The sequence below is a fragment of the Nerophis lumbriciformis genome, linkage group LG30, assembly GCF_033978685.3.
Source record: "Nerophis lumbriciformis linkage group LG30, RoL_Nlum_v2.1, whole genome shotgun sequence".
Classification (NCBI taxonomy): domain Eukaryota; kingdom Metazoa; phylum Chordata; class Actinopteri; order Syngnathiformes; family Syngnathidae; genus Nerophis; species Nerophis lumbriciformis.
In genome coordinates this window covers 9,286,562-9,292,561 of record NC_084577.2, presented here as the reverse complement: position 1 = coordinate 9,292,561, position 6,000 = coordinate 9,286,562, and the positions used below count along the sequence as shown (strand labels likewise).

At 34.1% G+C, this 6,000-nt stretch overlaps 1 long non-coding RNA gene across 1 annotated transcript; it reads right to left on the bottom strand.

Annotated features, from left to right (window-relative positions):
* Nucleotides 1-231: 231 nt before the first annotated feature.
* On the bottom strand, nt 232-1,578 carry LOC133572900 (uncharacterized). The gene is made up of 4 exons (XR_009810592.1): nt 1,557-1,578; nt 1,025-1,055; nt 910-940; nt 232-270 (listed from the first exon to the last, which is right to left on the bottom strand). It is a non-coding gene; the product is annotated as an uncharacterized lncRNA (long non-coding RNA).
* Nucleotides 1,579-6,000: the final 4,422 nt, after the last annotated feature.

The window sequence follows — 6,000 nt, the reverse complement described above, 5'->3', positions numbered from 1 at the left end:
TTAATGGATCCATTTCAAATGTTCTCTTGTGGTACCTGAAGAATCATTGCTTCTGGTCAAAGAACATTCCGAACAACAACAACAACAAATTATTGATTGACTCAGTCATTCTTTAAAGACAAGGCTTTTGGTACAGTTCGACTATTTTGCAAGTGTAACCTTGCCAGTGGACTTCATGCCTTTAAAATTTGAGACCTCATATGCAGAATAAACACAATATAGCCTGCTTACGAGAGCCGCTCCACGGTGTCCTGGCTTGCACTTCATTTCCTAGAAAAATAAATAAAAAGATACAGAAATTTTACAAAAAATATGGAGGATCTAACAAAGACTAAGTGCAACACATTAGGGGCATTTGTGATATTTATTATTCTAAATTACTCTTAATTAAGGACAAAGATGTGGTATGTTACACTTAGCATTTTTGCTGATAGGCAAGAACAGTTCAATTGTAATAGTGGACACCTACTTGAGCATTGCAATTATTGATTGGCTTTGGAATAAATTTCAATGGTAAAAAAATAAATATATATATATATATATATATATATACACCTTTAGATATAAGGGGAGTTTTGGAGAAGTCATACCTCGTACAGTCTCATGACTATAGAGGGAATTCATGACTTCTAGTCATGCACAAAGCAGTGTAAAACACATTTTAGCACATCTAAAGTATTGCTGACACACGTGTCATCATGTTTCTTACGGGTTACTTGAAAAGTGGGTGAGGCTCCTGTCCTGTGCCCGCAATCATGTTAGAATCTCGCGAGAGCTCGTCCCACCCCTAGTTTTTACCATAATGACTTTTATAATTTTGTTCTTTCACATGGTGTGTCAGCATATGCAGGATGATACTGTACATACAAATGTGTTACACAAGATTGCATTTCTTAAAAATGATCTTACCTACAAGCAGGGCCACAATCATGGCGTACAACTGCAGGATAAAATATGATATTAGGACAATGCATAGTGTTCTGTCAAATGTAATCTTCATATTTATGTCAAGTTGATACATTACCAATCTGATCATGTTTGGAGATGTCATGTTTCTATCAAGAGAGGAGACAGTTTATTTTATTTATGAAAAATGATATCAGTAATCTACCACGTAGTGAATGCCCTGGACTGATCAATTGCTGAGCTAATAATGACTAATAATGTTTTTCTTTTAAATAGTTTGGTATGGATTATTTGTTTCAGACATGAGTAGGAAAATGCAGAGTTTCATGAATGTCATGACAGGTTTAGATGCATTCACTCAACTGTGTTTGGTATTGTTTCCTTACCAGCGCTCTTATTTTAAAGAAAAAAAAATGTTAAAAACGATAGTTAAGAAAAATAACAGTATATACTGTAGTTATAATAATGCTTCCACTATCGACTTATCTTGAAGCAATTTTTATTTAAAAATTTTTTTAAAGAAAAATTATTTTAACAATATAAGAAGTATACAATTGTTTTTTATAAGAATATAATTTGATTTCAAGAAAGAAAGCATCATGATGTTTAAAAATGATAAAACATGCAAATAAAAATGTGAAAGCTCTTACTGTTCAGGATGCTGCTGTTGGTTGTCCTCGGTCTAAATGATGAAAAATGCACTGCCTTAAATACTTTGACACAAAGGAGGTAGCCAATCACTAGGAACATCCCACATGATGGGACGTCACACTCCCAAATATGCTGAAGCTACAGTTAGAGATTTCAAACTTCATTACAGATAATCAGAGGGTTTATCAAAGTTTTATGTTCACTTTTACCAGTTTGCTAAGCATACACATTTTATGGGAGTGGAATTTCTGTTGAATCATCGAGCATCTTAAAAGACAGAAAATGCAACTGGACCTCAAACAGATGCAGAGCAACTCGTACAGGTATGTCTTGTAAATCTTGTAAGTCTTGTTTGACTTGTTCATCTTGTCTGTTTCCCTTCTTCCCAATAAATAAAGATCAATGATGAATGTCAATGATATTTAACACTTGGTATTTGCTGCCACACCACCAATCATTGGTCGGATTAAGATGCATTGTAAACCTGTTGCAGTGCATGTTGATATATGACAGGAATGTGTTGATCAGATCAGATGTATTTTCCTAAAGCTTTCCACACATTCTCTAGGAGTAGACGATACTGCAAATGTTGGTACGTTTTACTTGAGATGTTTAATGATCATTGAAAGCTTGTGCCTTTAATTTGTTAATAACAATTACAGCAATAAACAAGAGGACAAATATTTTAGACAAAATATTTTTTAATCTAGAAATTCAACAATATATAAATACAACAAGATAAGACTGTGTAAAAAAATCAACCAAATATTACAATTACAGTAGTACCTCAATTTACGAGCTCAATTGGCTCCATGACTGAGCTTGTGACTCAAAACATTTGTGTCTGTCCCTGACCAGCCGTTTGGTTGACTCCCCAAGGAAGCCTTTGGCACACACCTCCACTGGGTAAAGATTTACATTCCTTATACTCTGTAACCAGGTCAGCATATTGTCCATCCATTCATTTTTTTAGAATTTGAAAAGGTCTGACATATGTTGTGGTGCTAATCCGTTGGAAGATTTTAAAAAATACCATTGTAATTTGTATTCTAAAATGAACTGCCAGTAAATTGATTGACTGAATATTTTATTAGGCCAAAAGTGTAGAGCAGCACACTTAAAATACTATGTCTAACAGGTCTGTCCAAAAAAGTAATCTTGTCTTGTTTCCGTGGGGGTCCTATTCAATTAAATTCAATGACATATATAGTGGCACCGACATTTCAAAAATCATCACAAAAAATACAGGGAAAATAACTCCATATGTACATCAATAAAAAGAACAAGCAAAAAAACATGGAATAAAGAAAATAAAAGCAGAAAAAACATTTAAAAAAGCAATATTTACAGCAAGGGGCGGAGGGCTTCTCTGTCTGATCGGAGAAAATTGTATTACCTTCTTTTTTGGCCTCCTGTTAAGTTAATTTTCAGGGCTGTTGTGAAAGAGCCGAGCAAACTACTTTTTTGAGGGATGGGGTGGACTATTGCAAACCAGGGTTGCTGTGCTGTAGAATGAGAATTTGCCCATGTTTGTTTTAAGGGTGGTTGGTTCCAGATCGTTGTTCACTCTCCCTCGAGTTTTGTGACTGTCCGTGTTGCTAACTTTTTGAAGGTAGTTAGACAGATATTCAGGTAAAATGAGCATTTTGGGCAAAGTTGCATTTACAATTTTGAATACCAATCCCATTTAGAGGTAACGTGCTCACGTTTTTTATGCCAGTTGAAAGGCAAGCAGCAGCATTTTGGACTAACTGAGATTAAGCGAGTGAGGCCTGGTTCATTCCAACATAAAGTGAGTTGCAGTAGTCCAAAAGAGATTTAAAACAAATAAACATAGCATGGATTACCCGCTCAAAGTTGTTAAAAGATACAACTGATGTAATTTTGTTGAATCATCGAGCATCTTAAAAGACAGAAAATGCAACTGGACCTCATACAGATGCAGAACAACTCGTACAGGTATGTCTTGTAAATCTTGTAAGTCTTGTGTGACTTGAATGTCTCGTATGACTTGTTCATCTTGTCTGTTTCCCTTCTTCCCAATAAATAAAGATCAATGATGAATGTCAATGATATTTAACACTTGGTATTTGCTGCCACACCACCAATCATTAGTCGGATTAAGATGCATTGCTCAATAGAAGCCACCTTTAACATTCTAAAACTGTGCCAGAAAATACGAGGAATCAACCCAATGACATCTGTCAATCAACCGCTTTGGTACAATCCTAATATTATTATTAGTAAAAATGTGGTTAAATGGACAACATGGAAAGACAGAGGTATTACTAAACCTCATCATAATATTAATAACAACTCTTTTAAACCGTTCAATGATTTAGTTGATCAATATAATGTACCCAGAAATCATTTTTTACATTTTATCTCTTTAAAACACGCTGTAAATAAATGCATATCCTCTGAAAGTATGTCCTTAAATAGTCATGAACTGGAAGATGCACTTTTTAATCAAGATACAATTAAGACATTAATTAAATTATTGTATGGAATAATAAATGAACACCACACTCGAAATGCAAATGATGCATGTGTTGGGAAATGGATGATGGACTTAAACATTTTAGATGAAAGAAACATATCATGGAATGATATTTGGAAAAATGCCAATAAGCCCTTTAGAAGCATTAAAGATAAGCTGACTCAATTTAAGATATTGAATAGATTGTATTTTACATCTTCTCAGCTGTTTAAAATTGGCGTAGTAGATAGCAAGTTATGTATGAAGTGTCGGGCAGCTGAGGGAACTCTTGTTCATTTATTGTGGGAATGTCAGAGAATAAAAGAGTTATGGTTGAAAACAACAAAAGAAGCAGTCACATTCCTCAATATAAACATCCCAATGACACTGCAAACTCGTATTCTTGGTGATCTGCATCAATTTAGTAACGTGTCATCAAAGAGTAAAAATGCTTTTCTTCCAATATGCATAATAACAAAAAGGGTAATTTTAAAAAAATGGATAGATGTTGATAGTCCAACACATTCTGACTGGTATACACAAGCTATGGAGATGATATCAGTAGAACAAACTGCATTTAGTTTAGATAATAATGAGTCATATATTGGAATATGGGATCCATTATTTGAATTTGTTTCAACTAATAAATGAACCAAAATATGACTTATTATATCTTTGTGGAAAAAAATGGACGCGGTGTGTTGTCGGGTTTATGGGATGTGATGCAAGTGTAAGCCACTGTGACACTATTGTTCATTTCTAATTTTTGTAGTATTTTTTTAATTAATGTTTTTAATGATGATATCAATGAGGGTTTTTTTAATCACTGCTATTTTGAAATTGTTACAAATATTAATGCTGTTGTCGATAATGTTCATTTTTGTTTCACTACATTTGGATTTGTGTGTACTCAATTGCTCTCAATTGCTCTGTTTGTTGTTGTTCTTAGTGTTGCTGGGACGGGTTTGGTTTTGGAATTGGATTGAATTGTTGTGTATTGTTTTGTTGATTAAATAATAAATTCACTTAAAAAAAATTAAAAAAAAAAAAAAAAAAGATGCATTGTAAACCTTTTGCAGTGCATGTTGATATATGACAGGAATGTGTTGATCAGATGATGTATTTTCCTAAAGCTTTCCACACATTCTCTAGGAGTAGACGATACTGCAAATGTTGGTACGTTTTACTTGAGATGTTTAATGATCATTGAAAGATTGTGCCTTTAATTTGTTAATAACAATTACAGGAATAAATTAGAGGACAAATATTTTAGACAAATGTTTTTTAATCTACAAATTCAACAATTTATAAACACAACAAGATCAGACTGTGTAAGAATATAAACCAAATATTACAATTACAGTAGTACCTCAACTTACGAACTCAATTGGCTCCATGACTGAGCTTGTGACTCAAAACATTTGTGTCTATCCCTGAGCAGCCGTTTGGTTGACTCCCCAAGGAAGCCTCTGGCACACACCTCCACTGGTTAAAGATTCCTTATATTCTGTAACCAGGTCAGCATATCGTCTATCCATTCATTTTTTTCGATTTTGAAAAGGGCCGAGTGGGTGGTTCCAGATCGTTGTTCACTCTTCCTCGAGTTTGTAAACTTTTTGAAGGTAGTTAGACAGATATGCATTTAAAAGGAGCATTTCGGGCAAAGTTGCATTTACAATTTTGAATATCAATCCCATTTAGAGGTAACGTGCTCACAGTTTTTGTGCCAGTTGAAAGGCAAGCAGCAGCATTTTGGACTAAGTGAGATTAAGCGAGGCCTGGTTCATTCCAACATAAAGTGAGTTGCAGTAGTCCAAAAGTGATTACATTTTTTTCTTTAAATAGCATGGATTACCGGCTCAAAGTCGTTAAAAGATAAAACTGATGTAATTTTGTTGAATCATCGAGCATCTTAACAGACAGGAAATGCAACTATGAGGAACACTTCTTGTGGCGAAATCAAT